Genomic DNA, 16931 nt, shown 5'->3' on the forward strand with positions numbered 1-16931 from the left:
TCTCGACTGAGAAAGGGCTTTCTCTGAGAGACATATTTCTTTTTGGGGAGTGCAGTGAGTCAGAGTTGTCACTGCAAACTTCACTTCATCCATCCTGTGCAGTTCAAACCTGCATCCTTCGTAGCTCCATATGTGTGATGAGTGGAAAAAAAGGGGGAAGGGGATAACCCATTGCTTTCTTCTCCTCCTTTCATCTTTTCCAGCTCAAGGAAGTTTTCTATACTGTTGCACTGATAATTCTTTCTCCTAATGTTCACCTTCATTTCTCCAGCCACAGTTACAATTGTTTCCGTCTTAATACCCAGTTTAACATGGAGTTTTAAATTTAAGAGACTACAGTTTTCCAGTTCCAAGCCTGTTGCCCTGTTTCCTTGTGCCTTCTCAAAACAGAGGCGATTACTTCTTAAGTTATACAGTTATCAACACCGACACATTTATGTCAGAAATCAGTTCCGCTTTTTTGGTGCCTCTTCCCATTTATAATGCTCATTGTGTCCCAGCCTCTAGTCTTTCATCCTGGGTTCCCCTCACCCCCAGACTCTTTGACATACTCCATAGCAAAACCCCATCCCTGGAAGCCTTGCTCAGAATCTCCATCAGGTTGTGATGCATGGAACTTCTACTTAGAACTTGGCCCAAGACTGGCTGTGGCCTTTCCCCAGGGCCTGAAAAACGGGAAGATGCCAGCAAATCTCTCCTTCTCTAACCCGAACAGAAAGATTTCAGGAGAATTCAGGTTGGAAAGATTTTCCAGGTTTGTTTTTACTTTCTCTTTCCCCCCTGGGCCCCCTAGTACCTCCTGTTTGGAAGGATAGTGCTAAGAGAACCAGCCTCTTAGCTCAGGTTCCGCCCCCCCACCCCCCCACCCCCACCCCCCGACCCTCCCTTGACGATCTCTCCTCTTCTGATCTCAGATACTTGCCAGGAACTAGCTTTATTCACATCGTGCTTGGGAGTTGGAGTTGGACTCTTGGGTGCCTGTGCTGGCTCTGTCGTTTGATGGTATCTTGGGAACACCGTCGTGGGTGTGCACCCGTGTGGTACGTAGCTTTGGTCAAATTGATTTCACTAGCCGCTGTTTCCTGCTCTGTCAAGTGTAGCTAATGGAGAGGAAGCGCGGAGCTTAAGAGCATCCAGCAAGGACTCGGCTTTGCTTCCTCCTAGCAGTGTGACCTCCATATGCCTCCAACAGTTTCTCATCTGTTAAATAGGGATAATAATAGTCCTTATTTCATAGAGCTCTTGAGGGTTAAAAGAGTTAATATGTGTGAAGAGTTTAGAATAGTGGCTGGTATGTAATTAGCACAACATAAGTGTTAACTATTATTGTTATTACCTCACAGGCTTGTTGTGGGAATCAAATGATACAATATGGCTAAAATATCATTCTCTATTCATCCACATGCATGTGTGTGCTCAGTCTCCACCAACTCGTGACCCCTAGACTGTAGCTTGCCAGGTGCCTCTGCCCGTGGGATTTCCTAGGCAAGAATACTGGAGCGGGTTGCCATATTCTTCTCCAGGGAATGTTCTCAACCCGGGGATTGAATCCACATCTCTTGCCTCTCCTGCATTGCCAGGCAGATTCTTTACCACTAGCACCGCTTGGGAAGCCCTGTTCATCCACCCATCCATTCATTATTTATTTATTCATTCATTCACTCTACATAGTAACACGCAAGGCATGGAGAATAACTCTGAAACAAACACTATCAATCCTTTCAATTAATCCAACATTATTTCCTGGGATCCTGTTATCAGTGCCTGGTTAAGTGTTGGGCTTGAGGGGAATAGTATAGGAGCAAAAGTAAGAGTGGGAAGTCCCAACTCATAGAGAAAATTAAAATTAGAACAGGCTGTGTGTGCACCCAGTCCTGTTGTGGTGCATGTGGGTCCTTTGGGCCAGGGATAGATCATCTTCATGCTTCTAGAAGGTTCATAAACACCAATGGACATGTAAGTGGCCTGTTACTTAGGTTCCAGGCTGTATGCACCTGGTTGTTTTATCTGGCTCACATGTTTGTCCTTTTGATGGTATGGACTCCTCTGAGTTGTGCAGAAAATAAAACAATAAAATGGGTGCTGTTTTCCTTTGGGCCCCCTTGAAAGGTATAAATCACTTACAGTGTTCACTTAGATCCCTCATTTCTGGCTTTTTTTGCTTTCCATTTTGGTCTGATTATAAAAATGAACCATGGGTATTATAGTAGCATATTCTGTAGGCAAATGTAGTGGTTGCGATGGAAAAATCTCCTGTCAGTCTGTCCTGCTCCCCCCAGGTATTGGTCTGTTCTGGATGCAAAGCCTCCGGTGGCTGCTGCGTGGACCAACTTAGTATTAGAACCATGTTGTGACCAAATGTAATTTAACATTCACTGGTGGAATGCAAAGTGCTCTTGTGAACCCCCTCCCTTCCCCTGTGCTTTGAGATTAAAACACATTTTATGGTTAGAATCTGGAAAAAGAATGAAAGAGTCTGGGCAAGTATACCTGTTAGCAGTGGAGTTGTGTAAAACGGGAGAGACAATAGCACATGTGCACCGGTCTCAATGTAATAACAGCTTCCTTGGGAAGCATCGGCCAGCAAATGCAGTTTAAGACCATCACAGATGTCAGTGAGCAGGGGCTGAGCTTGCTTTTTGCCCCAGCGTTGAGGGAGCAGACTCGATTTAATCTGTCACTTGATGTCCTTCTCCTCAAAAATAGTGCCCGGGGGCTCTCAGGGGCTTTATTTAGAGGCTCTTAGGAGCTTGGCAGTATGTAAATTATGCGTGAGTGTCCTTCATAGTTCCCAGTGGTCACCATCAGAGGGGTTTAAACATGATTTAGCCTTTCAGATGATTTGTGGGAGTGCTGGGGCCAGCCAGTGCAGTGGTTTCTCACCATTGCATTAAATAGGTTTCCATGTCTTGCTTGGCTGCTCTGTCCATTCACCTCCTGGCCTCCGAGTTGGTCTATGAGTCACCTCCCAGTGTTGGTGGGTGACCTCTCAAATATCCTTACTATATTAGGGAGTTCTGAGAATTTTTCAAAACAGAAGTTTTATGACTTTAAAAAAATACCATTCAATCCGTAGTGACTGCAGAGCTTCCCATTCATTTATTCTTTCATGCATTCAACCCACATTTATTTAGCACCTACTATATGCTCCTTATTGGTATTGGGTTGGCGAAAAAATTCATCCCAGTTTTTCAGTAACAGTGTATAAAAACCCGAACGAACTTTCTGGCCAACTCAGGGTTTTAAGCACTAGGAGGAAATCGGGCTTGAAAAAGGTTGCTCTGTTTCCTTCCTCCCTTTCCTCTCCTCCTTTTTGTTATTAAGCTTTTATGAGGATTAGGGAAATTGTTCTTTAAAAAAAAATTTGACTTTTCCAGCTGAGTGTCTAAAACAAATTGTGGAACATCCATGCAATGAAATATTAGCCACGAAAAAGGAACTGCTGATACTTGCGGTGATGTGGATGAATCTCAGAAGTATTATGCTGCATGAAAGAATCCAGAACCAAAAGACACCACAAAGTATCACTGCTTTTACATAACATTATAGAAAATGAAGGGCTTCCCAGATGGCGCTAGTGGTAAAGAACCTGCCTGCCAATGCAGGAACCTAAGAGACACAGGTTCGATCCCTGAGTCAAGAAGATTCCCTGGAGGCGGAAATAGCAACCCATTCCAGTATTCTTGCTAGAGAATTCCATGGACAGAGGAGGCTTGAGGGCTACAGTCCATGGGGTTGCAAAGAGTCAGACAAGACTGAAGTGGCTTAGCACACACGTAGACAATGAAAGCCAATTTATAGTGACAGAGAGCAAATCAGTAGTTTAACATTTGCCTGGGTTGGAGGGGAGGGAGGGAAAGAAGATTATTGAGGGGCACAGGGAAACTTTGGGGGATAATTGAAAACTTTGCTATCTTGATTGTAGTGAAGGCTTCACAGTTACAGACGTATTTCAAAACTGATCAAATTGTATACTTTACGTATGGGTGGTTCAGTATTCTTAAATCATAGCTCAGTAAAGTTGAAAAATAAGGTTTCTCATTTTCACCAGTATGGGAAATGGATGTTCGTTAAGGAATTTGAAGAGAAAATGGAAATTGTCACTGTCATATTTGAACACTTGAGCCCTTAGGAGTTCTCTGGTGCTTGGTCACACTTGATGTGGGTACAGGTCTTGGCTTGAGTGGGGGTGGCACCGGCATTGGCTCCTGCATGGACCCTGGAACAAGTGTAAACCTCTCCTTGTGGTTTTGAGTACTGGTGACTCTCAAACAAAAATTCCTTTGAATGCCAGATACTAATCCAGTCTGGGAATTCGAGGACCTGTGAGTGGTGAGAGGTCACAGCCCCCGCCGGCAGGTGCATCAGACGGAGTTCAGGGTCTGAGGCACTATAGCACTGTCCAAACTGACTTAGGGATTATTGATTGGATGGTTATTTTGAAATTCCATAGTCCATAGCTGACCATGAGGGATAATCTTTGTTGATGGCTCAGTTTTTCTTTATCTCTCTAGGATGTCATGGACCAATACTTTTGTAGAATAAAATAAAAATATAGTATTAGAAAAACATGGAAAAGAAAACAGAGTCATACAAGATATAAGCCCCAAACTGTAGTACAGGCATACCTCAGAGATAATTGTGGGTCTGATTCCAGACCATGGCAATAAAACCGCTATCACATTAAAGCAAGTCACACGAATGTTTTGGTTTCCCAGTGCATATAAAAGCTGTGTTTACACTGCACTGTAGTCTATTAAGTGTGCACTTGCATTATGTCTAAAACAATGTACACACCTTAATTAAAAATACTTGATTGCCACAATATGTTAACCATCATCTGAGCCTCTAGCGAGTCATAGTAGTAACATCAAAGATCACTGATCACAGATCATCACAACAAATAGAACGAGAGTGAAAAAGTTTGAAATATTGCAAGAATTACCAACATGTGACACAGAGGCATGAAGTGAGCACATGCTGTGGGGACACTGGCGCCCATCGACCTGCTCAACACAGAGTTGCCATGAACCTTCAATTTCCAAAACAGTGCAATAAAGCAAGGCACACCTGTACAGTCTCAGCAACATCAAATTATTCTGGCAACCTGCCAAAGTAACTTCTAGCTGCTTACTTTCAGTTTCTCTGGCTGGGGTGTGGTAGATTAACAATGCACTGGACCAAGCGCTGATCCGTAGACCACAGTTTGAGTCACTCTGGGGTAGCTCAGAACCTCTCAGCCAGTGTGGTCACAAGGAGGGTAGTGGTGTGTAAGTGCTCAAGGAAGCTGGATGGGGGTTGGGGCAGCCTGAGCCCCCAAGGGCCAGTTGCCTCTGGTCACAAGGAGCTTCTACTTTTGATCACACCTGAGCCACACGGGTGTTCCAGGGGTGTCTGTGGAAAAGGTTAGGAAGAATCTCATACTGGTGGTTCTCACATTGAGGGAGCAAAACAATTGTGGGTATAGGACTTGCTAAAAATGCATGTTTCTGAACCACAGCTCCATAGATTCGAATTCAGTATCTGGGGAGTATGGGCCAGGAATCTGCGTTTTTATCAATACCCTAGTACATGCTAATGACCTCACATGCATGTGTTCCAAGACCTCATTTTGAGAAGCACTCAGGCAGGCATAGGGGAGGTGGGTTAGTGACAGAGTTTTCTCCATCAGTGTGTACTTCCTTCTCTCTGCAAGCTACGTTTAAGGTCAGAAATCAAACTGAGAGATGCTTCCATCAGTGTGCTTAGCTTCAGCAAAAGACACTGTTTTATTTCAACAGACAAATAACCTCTGAAGGGACTTGGGGGAGGGGTTCACAGATTCTGGGAGGGCAAGAGTCAGATTCAGGACTGTCTTAGATTTGATCTCCAGAAGAGCTCCCAGGAGACATCATTACATAAGTCCCCTGCATACAAATGGGTTCTGTTCCAAGAGAGTATTTGTAAGTTCAATTTGTTTACAAGTCCAACAAAGTTAACCTAGGTACTCAGTTGTTATAGATAATGCCAAGACACATGAACTAACGTACATGATTGGACCTGCGAACATGTTTGCATCTTTGAAAAGTTTGCAACTTGAAGGTTCAAATGTAGGGGTCTTGCTATAATGCCACTGGAAACAGCTCCACTGCTGAGCCCACAAAAGCTGCCACCAGCCCCATTCCTGGGACATCCTCAGCGAACTGGATTCTTTTTGGGCCCTGGCTCAGGAGTCAGTTTTTAGCTGGGAATTTGGTGACGGCTTCATAGCTGCAAGGGAAGCTGGGGAAATGACCACTGGCGTCTTCAGCTTCTGTCCCAGGGGTGATCTAAAGCTTTAGCAGTGGGGTGTTTCTCTGAGCTGGGTGAGCCAGGGCAATATCAGGTGTCCCTACCAACTCACAGTCTCACTCCCCATCTGAGACCTTCATGGCTGTCTTCTTCTTCCTTTGCGCATCACAAAAGACCCAGAGAACACTGTCAGAGGCAACAGTGAGCTCACCTGCAGGCATGTAGAGCAGTAACAACCCTTCTGCAGGGCTCCATCCTCTACATTTGAATGGGGCTCCTTTGTCCTCTTCACAGTTCAAACAGAAGCCTTGGAGGATCCCTTAGAAATCTCATCAGGCACCATCAGCCCTCAGCAGCCCCCTGGAATGTTCTCAGGAAAAATGGAGAGAGAAGGTAGTTGCTGTTGGTTGTACACAGGCCAGGACTTGGGCTGGGGTGGAGTCAGTGCACATATTAGCCCCACAAATGTCCCCATTTTACAGATGAGAAAACTGAGACTCTTGAGTAATTTCCTCGGCACCATGGAGCTGCTGGAGGCCTGAGACCAGTCTCAAGACATCTCTATGAGAAAACAAAACTAAATGGAAATAAATGACAACAAAAAAAGTTTTCAGATTTTAGAAGGCCTAGGTGAGGAAGGGACTTGGGGTGGCATTTTGGTTTTCACACTATGGACATAATCTGAACTTCTTTCTTGATTTCAAAGGATAGGAAGATGGAAGATGGAGTTTGAGGGCATGCGTTCATTAAAATCTCAGGAGCTGTGATTGCTTTGTATTTTTTGTAATGGGTGCTTTGGAACTGATGAAACTGAATTGCTTTGAGCAAAGCTAACCCATCTTAGCAAATTAAACCATCTCTGGTTCTAGGTGAGTTCATAGCTGAAGCTGGTGGTCAGTCTCAGTGATCTCTCAGCCCTCAGTCCTGCCTTCGACATGACCTAGTAGTTAAAATAGGCAGAAACTTCTGTGTCTTCTTTTTATTCCGATGACTATAGTTGAAAAGTAGTATAGGTGCAGGAGAAAGAGCCAAGATTTGGGGGAAAGATGTGTGAGTAAAAACCCTTGCTCTTGTTATCAGCAGCAGGATTTCCCGAGTCTCTTGAGCTGGTAGAGATTCATTCCCTCCGAGGTAACCCGAGGGATTTCACCTGTGCAGTCACCTGTCTGGGGTGGTGGTGGTGAGGGGCCACCAGACTGTCAGCTCCACGAGGGAAGGACACATGGCAGGCATTCAGTACATATTTGTGGAATGAATGAATCTAGCGAGAGAAAGCTATGGGTCTGTGCACACTCTAAAATGCTGCCAGATGCTAGCGGCCTTGTACTGTTCAGTTCAGTCGCTCAGTTGTGTCCAACTCTTTGCGACCCCATGGGCTGCAGCTCACCAGGCTTCCCTGTCCATCACCAACTCCCAGCACTTGCTCAAACTCATGTCTTGTACTGTTAAGATAAAGCAATGTCTCAGCTTCAGAGCCTTCAGACATGATATGGGGATTGTGTTAGAATGCAGATTCTGAATGGGAAGGTCAGGGCTGGGGCCTGAGATTCTGAATTTCTAACCAGCTCCAGGCATCAGGATGTGGATGTTGCAGATCATGGACCACGCATAGTGTAGTGAGGGTGGAACTGAGTGGCCAGTAAGTGCACAGGGCATGCCAGGTGGGGCTGGGGTGTGTAATGGGTCCCCTAGGCCAGTCACCTTCCAATAGGTGCAGGGTTCAATTCTCCAGCTCGTCCTGGTTCCAGGAATCTCTCCAGTCTGACACCACGCCCATGAAGGGACAGAAAGCAGGAGCTCTTCTCATGTGGCAGTGAGTGCGGCCTGGCTGTGGTGTCCATATTTGGTGAAAATGATCCCTCTGGCTGCCCATTACTCTGAGTCATCCGTGCATGGCACAAGCATTAATAACCACTAATACTTGTTAGGCATGGTGGTGTGTGCTAAGCGGTCGGCACAAGCTTGGCACGTGAGAGCCGCTTCAGAAGAGGTTGCTGCAGCCGCTGCTGCTGAAGATTGTTTTATGAGATCCTGTCCATCTCTTTTACTTCTCTTGGCAGCTTGATGGTGTGGGTGTTAATTTTGTGGCTCTGGAACATCTCTCTCAGGCTTCCCTGGTGGTTCAGATGGTAAAGAATCAGCCTGCAACGGAGGAGACCTGGGTTCGGTACCTGGGTTGGGAAGATTCCCCTGGAGAAGGAAATGGCAACCTGCTTGAATATCCTTGCCTGGAGAATTCCATGGACAGAGGAGCCTGGAGGGCTATAGTCCATGGGATTCCAAAGAGCCAGGCTTGAACGTGTGATTTTCACTTTCTCTCTAGATTGTGGACATACCAGGCTCATTCTCACCTCTACGCCTTTGCTTGCAGCCGCGGTTTACCCTGGGGGCAGTTTCCACCCCGTGGACGTTTGGCAGTGTCTGGAGACATTTTTGGTTGTCATGACTCAGGGAAGGGTTTGCTACCTGCACCTAGTCCGGGAGACCACAGATGCCTCGAAACATCCTGCAATAGATAGCATGACCACCCCCCCCCCACCCCGCCCATGACTAATAGTTACAGGGTGTAAAATGAATGTCATAGTGCTCAGGCTGAGAGACTCTGGGTGAGCCAGTTTTTCCTCCAGAGACTACTGTCCCCCAGTTCCACCTGTGAATACCCTCTGGGTCTCTAAGCTGACTTTGGAGTAGAATAATCTCCTTAGGCTATTTTCCTAACTTTTAAGACCTTAGAGCGTCTTTTTAAAAAATTAATTAATATATTATTTTTGGCTCTGCTGGGTCTTCAGTGCTGTTCGGCTTTTCTCTAGTCGTGGAGGCCAGGGGGCTACTCTTCACTGAAGTGCGTGGGCTTCTCATAGCGGTGGCTTGTCTTGTTGCAGAGTGTAGGTTCTAGAGTGTGTGGGCTTCAGTTGTGGTGGCTCGAGGGCTCAGTAGTTGTGGTACACAGGCTTAATTGTTTCGTGGCATGTGGGATCTTCCTAGACCAGGGATCGAGCCTGCATCTCCTGTGTTGGCAGGTGGATTCTTTATCACTGAGTCACTAGGGAAGCCCCTCAGAAAAATGGCATCTTAATGCTATAGGTTCAAATTCAGGCGAGTGAGAGCTCCCCTGCCATTCCCACCTGCCTTTTACAGTAAGAATGCTGTGAGCGGAGCAATTGTTTTGCCCATTTTAACACGTGTAGGGAGTAAGGAAGGAGAGGGCCTCCATGGGGGTGTGTCTGTGTTGTCTATTTCAGAACAAGGCCTTACAGCTCTTGGCTACTTCCCATCACACTCTGACCAAGCCCAGCAAGGGATGTCTGCCGGGAGTGAGGAGGCAGAATGCTTGGCCCTGCCTTGGCTGCAGCATCCAGACTTTTTTTTTCTGAGAAAGAAGAAGAAGGGAAAAAGCCTGTTAGGCAATGATTTTGGCAGCATCATGCCTTTTCCTCTCCGAAAAATGAGGCAGGACTGTTGAGGTGTGGCCTCCCTGGGGTAATTTAATCTGGAACGCCTCTCCTCAGCACATGGGTCTCTGCCACACCTCCCAGGGAGCCGGGAGCTGCCACCAACCCTCCATCAGCATTCCTCGGGAGATCTGCTCTCTCAACATGACCCACGGGAATAAAATAGGCGGAGGGGCTCTTGGAGACAGCCTGCTCAGTACTGGCAAGCCAGGGTAAAGCTGTTAAACAACACAAGGAAATGTCCGCTGGGATGTAGGAGGCCAGGTGACAGGCTGGTGGCGTGATGCCTCCTGGAAATGGTTTCTTCGCTGTGAGCTTATGGGGGACGTTTATCAGACAGGCCTGCCAGGGGATGAGCCTCCCTCCTGTCTCTGGCAGCCTTTCAGTGCTCGTGATGGTGCCATCCGTGTCGGGCCTGAGAGATGGCTGTGCTACAGGCACCTCTGTCAACACATCTCATTGATTAGCTCTGCTCCTGCGTCCCTGGATCAAAGGAGAAGGAGTAAAAAGTCGGGAGCTACAGTAGCCCCAGCAGCATAGTATTGGGGCCTGATAGTTCTCAAGACTGCTCCCCTCTGGATCCCCATTCTGTGCACCGCCCCCACACCCAGGGACGGCCTGAGCCTGCCTGCACAATGGCCTTTCAGAAAGATGCATGCTTCTTCTGATTTTTTTTTTCCTCATCGAAGTGATGTGGCTGTGATTCATTTTTCCATCATTGACACATTGGACTGCTGTTAAATAGGATTGAAAGTAATTAATCTGGGGTGTAACACCTGAGAATCCCATTCATAAATAATGCTTTCCTTGAGCACCCCAGCACTGGTATGCCAGGGGAGATTTTACAAATCCAAAGTTTGAAGCCCAAACTCACAGGAAAGAGTGTGTACCCAACCCTCTGCCTTTGCATGTGACATTCAATGGCCATCATCAGTATATTGTCATCAGTCCTGTGCACGCATAAACAGTCGTGTCCAGCTCTGCGAGCCCATGGACTGAAGCCCACCAGTCTTCCCTGTCCATGGGATTTTCCAGGCATGATTACTGGAGTGGGTTACAGTTCCTTCTCCAAGGAATCTTCCTGACCCAGGGATCAAATCCACATCTCCTGAGTCTCCTGCATTGGCAGGTGGATTCTTTACCACTGAGCCACCTGGGAAGCCCCATGAAGGGCCATGTTTATGGCACGTACATAAGAGTTTACAGTGTAGATCCACCACCAGCCCCAACCAGGGCTAAAACTCATCTTCCAAATAAAAACCACAAAGGCACTTTAGCAAAAGTTCTGTTCTTTGGCTGCTCGGGCTGCCGAGAAAGATCTGCTGAGAATAAGGCAGGCTGAAATGAGAGTCAGAACACGTGAGTGTGAGGCGTGGAAAGAGAGCATCCCGGAACCATCATCAGCTGGGGCAGAGCTGAATGGTTAAGGGCATGGCCAATCCTGGTGGTGAATTGTGGCTCCATCACTTGTTAGCTGTGTGACCTTGGACAAGTCACCCAGGTTCTCCAAGCACCAGTTTATTCATGATAGTAATAGTACCTGGCCTCATACAGCAATTCTAAGCATTAAAGAACTAATGTGCAGAAAATGTGCAGCATGTCCCTGGGGGTTAATAGTAGCTTCATAAATGTTAGGAAGAAGAAAAAGATGCTGTTGATGATGACATTGTTGATGGTGACGGTCGGTACCTTGGTGTGTGGAATGTACTAAGGGATAATGTACGGCCACATGCCTGATTCAGACCCGTCAGGTAAAAAGCAGGTTTGACCACGTAAAGCATGCTTGGTGGTAAAGAGGCCAGGAGGAGCAGTTACAGGCACGTCCCTGGGATAAATGTTTGACCTCCAGAGCTGGTCTTGGACCTCTGCCCTTGAGCCCTTCACCTTCATCTGTTTTCCTCCTGGGGCCCATTGTCTGTACATCCCCAGACTGTGAAGTGATTTTCACGTTAGGGTTGATGAGCCACGGTTAAGAAGGAACATTTGTTGCCCAAATCATCACTCAACATGCTGGTTGGTTTGGTGTGGCTGTTGGATGTGTCTATGCCTTCCTTCCATTGTGTTCACCCGGTGTTGCCAATTCTTGGTGGAGATGGCAAACAGGACATCCCAAGTAGCCAGAATCTGAGTGCCGAGGGCAGAGTGGCCAGTTCAGCAACCAGGATTCTGTGCATCCTTCCTGCTGACTCCACACCATGTGTTTAACTCAGTTCATCCCTTCATGGGGGCCATCTGAGTCTGTAATCGTCTCAAGAGCTGCCATGTCCTGAGCTAGGCATTCAGTGTACAACTCTCCAAGTGCAATTGCAGTGAAGCTTCACAGCAGCCTGACAAGGAGGCGCTTTTATCTGGCAAGCCTTCTTGGCTGCAAGCAACCCAAGCTGACTTGCTGTTCCAGAAGGAGGGAATTTATTGGAAGGAAACTGGGGGCTACAATGTAAGTGATGACTCTTGCTCTTCAGAAACTGGCCTTATGTTAATTGTCAGAAGGCTGGAACTCAAGGCTGTGGAAAGGGGCAGGGACCCAGTGAGCCCCTGAGAGCCGGGTGGCAGGGGAGAGCTGGTCCTGGTGACCCCTGTGCTGCTTCAATCACCATGACTTCCAGTCTTCTCCAGGTCCTAGTCCCTCAATCTGGATTTGCTGAGTTTTGCATCTGGAGCTGCCATGTGGCTGGGCCAGGGGAGGGAAAAAAAAAAATGCTCTTGTCTGTTAAACATCAGTAATGCCAGGCAGACTCTATCTTTCACCAACACTATACCCCATTTGGGATCCCCCCAAAAGAGTTGGTTGTTCGGGAGGCTGCATTCAAGATAGCCCACACTGGCAAACAACCCCCACAATACATTAATGGCTTCACTGTACAGATTAATAAGCTGATGCTCATAAGGGTTGGGTAGATGACCCAACTTCACACAGACATGAAGTGGCAGAGCTGGGATATGCACTCAAAGTTCAGACACTGGCTTCCCTGGTGGCTCATTCGGTAAGGAATATGAATGCAATGGAGGAGACCGTCTGCAATGTGGGAGATGTGGGTTCGATCTCTGAATCAGGAAGATCACTTGGAGAAGGAAATGGCAAGCCACTCCAGTATTCTTGCCTGGAAAATCCCATGGACAGAGGAGTCTGGGGGGCTACAGTCCATGGGGTTGCAAGAGTCAGTCGTGACTTGGTGACCAAACCACCACCACCAGACACTAAGCACTTAACCACTAAGGTAGGCTCTTCCTTTCAGTTGATACTGCATCTGTTAGGATGAGCTCCGCTGCTGGTAACATGATACTCTTCCCAGACTGATCTAACAATAAGGAAATTTATTAACCTCCAGCCCCAGCATTGGTGAATCCAGGACCTCTGCCATGGCAGCAGGGACCTGTGCCAGCCTCGTCGTTTGGCTGCAGGATAGTAATCACCAGCATCTGGACTCCTGGCTTCCTTGTTCATGTCTCATTGGGGAAAGTGGGAGTAGACTTTCCGATTCTGTCTCCTTAAACTGCATGAAAGAACGTCCTTGGAAGCCTCTAGCAAATCTCCCCCTCAGTCTCAATGACCAGAATTGGGTCATGTGACCATGACGAAAACACAGGCTGGATATGATTAACCTCAAATCTGTCACTAGAGCTGGTGTCAAACCCTCAACTGCGTGGCCTTTCCAAGATGAGAGTGGGGATTCAGACATTGGGGAGTTGACCGTGGTCCACTATGGACATGATAATGCATTTAAATAGCCATAAGTGTGTAAGTTTCACATATCTGGTACTTATAACAGGGACCCAGGCTGGTCAATATATTCACCATACTGATTGGAGTCCTAACTCTATAAATAACTCACTAAAATCCCGCTGCAAAGCAGGAGACATGGGTTTGATACCTGGTTTGGGAAGATGGACAAGGAAATGTCAGTTTCTTTTCTAGAGAAAGGGCCTCAGTCTTTAATTCAGGAGCTTTCAAGCTTTTGTGAACGTGATCCACTCTTAAAACATATATTTTAAGTCCCAATTCTAGTACACATGTGGAACTTCTCTTCCTCTCTGGTCCTTTTTCTTCTCAACCATAAAGGTGTACTACTCTCCTTTCTCTTATTTTTGGGGCATCTCGTCTTCTGTCATGACTTGAACTATCCTCTTGGGTTAAATCCTACATTTCTGTTTGACTCTAATCTTAAATTCTGTGCTATATAGTCAGGGTATCTACTACCAATTTTCTCCAAATTCCAGCAACACTCTTTGTCCAAAATAGAACTGATAATCTTGTATATTCTCTATAACGACCCTTTAACAACACAGTTTTGAACTCCTGGGGTCCTCCTATATGCCTATTTTTAAAACAAATAGTACAGTACCACATGATCTGTGGTTGTTTGAATCTGTGGTTGTGGAATTGTGGATGCTGACTGTAAAGTTATCCATCCCCCCCTCACTTCTCAACTCTGGAGGAGTGGAGCCCCTAACTCCCATCCCCACCCCCATTGTTTAAGAGTCAACTGTACTTGCCTCCTTCTCTGACTTCCTTATTCCTTTAAAAGGCACTTCATCTGCTCAGCCACTTGAGCTAGAAACCACAGCTTTATCTCTGGTTCTGCCCTCTCCCTTTCCCTGCATATCTAGTCAGTAAGTTCAGAATAGTCTGTCTTAAAATCTCCTGAAATGTTTTCTCCATTCCCATTCATGCTTCTGTATTATTGCTGCATTCTCCCACCTGGCCTTCTTTTTTCAAACCATTTTTGTGGCTCCTTAATTTTATTTTTCCAAAGAATTGGTTTTATGTCTTACTACTACTTGTTTCTGGAGAAGGAAATGGTAACCCACTCCAGTATTCTTGCCTGGAGAATTCCATGGACAGAAGAGCCTGGTGAGCTACAGTCCATGGGGTCACAAAGAGTTGGACACAATGGAGTGACTAACACTTTCTAGTGCACATAAACAGGTAAATTCCTGAAATAAAGAGTTTTAAAAACCAAAGCTTGTCCTTAATGAATGCGATACAGACTTAAAAGAATGGTTCCCGAAGTGTGGTTCTGAATCAGCAGCAGCAGCAATGTTACCTGGGAACCTGTTAGAGACACAAATTCTCAGGCCCCACCCCTAGACAGGTGGTTTCAGAAGGTCTGGTTGCTTTACCAAGTCTTCCAAGTGACTCTGACACATGCTAAAGTTTGAGAATGACTGCATAAAAATATTATACTATTCTAACCTGTTTCTTTTTTTTTTTTTAAAAAGTGTTGTTTGTAGGCCACACATTTACAGGTAACTTAAAATTACTTTTAGAAAACCTCTGAGCCCCCTGGGGCTCCTTCTGGCCTCCCTTTCCAAACTCATCTTGACCATGTGCTCTTCAAAAACCTTGCTCTGGTTTTTGGGATGGTTTTCCTTCAGCCAAACTTCTTCTTTTTTAAAAATAATTTTCTTTCTTTATTTATTTTTGGCTGTGCTGGGTCTTTGTTGCTGGATGGGTTTTTCTCTAGTTGTGGCCAGCAGGGTCTACCCTCTGGTTGCTGTTCACAGGCTTCTTCTCCCTGGTAGCTCAGCTGGTAAAGAATCCACCTGGGATGTAGAGACCCTGGTTGGGAAGATCTCCTGGAGATGGGATAGGTTACCCACTCCAGGATTCTTGGGCTTCTCTGGTGCCTCAGATGGTAAAGAATCCGCCTACAATGCAGGAGACCTGGGTTCAATCCCTGGGTTGGAAAGATGCTCTGGAGGAGGAAATGGCAACCCAATCCAGTATTCTTGCCTGGAAAATTCCTTGGATAGAGGAGCCTGTGGGCTGCAGTCCATAGGGTCCCAAATGACTGAGTGACTGGACGACTGAGCATGCGCAAGTTAGGGCCCTTGCATTCAAGGCAGAGTTCACACACAGCCTGGCTGGCTGTTTGACCTCAGGCAAGCCTATTCACGCCTTTAGGCTCAGTACCATGGGGCTGATATTAAGAAAACCCCCTTAAGCTCCTTTATAGAGTTGTCAAAGGTCAACTAAGATAGAACTCATGAACATGTCACCTAAGAGGATTTGCACCCTTAACACCTAAGGTATTGACCCATAAGCCACATTTGTAACATGAAGCACAGCCCTCCCAAGGAAGCTGCAAGAGTGTGGCCTAGAAGTCCATGGAGGGAGCCAGCAAACAAGAAAATAGCTACTTGGCTTCTCAAAGGAATCCTGAGCCCCAGGGGCTAAAGGAGGGCTTTGGTGATTTGCATAATTATTTGCATATCCTTTGCCAGTCATTCCAGGCAGGTGGCTGATCCCTCCTCGAACCATCCTCAGCCTCTACACCTTCAGGTCCCGCCCCCTCCCCTGGCTGGAGCCCAGCGTGGACCAGTGGTGGGTTGGGCTCCCCCTGGGGGGCTCCCCCTGCCTTCCCCACCCCCCACCTCCCAGAAGCCAAGTGGGGATGGGGGCGAAGGCAGGTCTGTGGAGAGTTCAGAGCCACGCTGCCTGATGGATGGCAGCCCTTAAGCGTGACTGAGCTTCCACAGTTGAAACCATTAAAGGTTATTCTCCTTTTAATTCTCTGTGGTCGTTCTCACTCCTTCCTTAGAGAAACCTCTGATTTTCACTTGCGAGACGCTTGGCTGCGCTTGTCACACCCTAAAAGGTGATTTCAGTTCTCCGATGCCAAAGAACCTTTTCTGCTAATCAAAACACAGCTGCAGAAGCCCGTGTGATCCGCTAATGGGCCCCCCAACTCCGGGGTATGTCTGTCTGTACCTGGGAAAATAGATATAATTAGGATAACAGATATCATATGTATATGCTAATACAGCAGGTAAAAGTGACTAGCGATGAGACAGGGCTGGAGTTTGCCAAGTCCCGTCAGACCAGCTGTGCCCCTCACCCAGAAGCCCAGCCCAGAACCAGCCCTGGTGCCCTCTTTCCATCTGCTCGTCCCCCCTCCACTGGACCCTCTCATACAAATTATTATTCTTTTCCATACAAAAATAGATCCCCATGCTGTTGTTCAGTTATTTAGTTGTGTCCCACTCTTTGCGACTCCATGGACTGTAGCATGCCAGGCTTCCCTGTCTTCCACTATCTCCTGGAGTTTGTTCAAATTCATATCCGTTGAATCAGTGATGCTCTCTAACCATCTCATCCTCTGCTGCTCCCTTCCCCTTTCGCCTTCAGTCTTTCCCAGCATCAGGGTCTTTTTCAATGAGTTGGCTCATCGCCTGGATCCCCACGTGCTGTGCTGTGCTTAGTTGCTT

Source organism: Bos grunniens, chromosome 18 (assembly GCF_055505025.1).
Source record: "Bos grunniens cultivar Pamir isolate PY7600 chromosome 18, Bosgru_T2T1.0, whole genome shotgun sequence".
Lineage (NCBI taxonomy): Eukaryota > Metazoa > Chordata > Mammalia > Artiodactyla > Bovidae > Bos > Bos grunniens.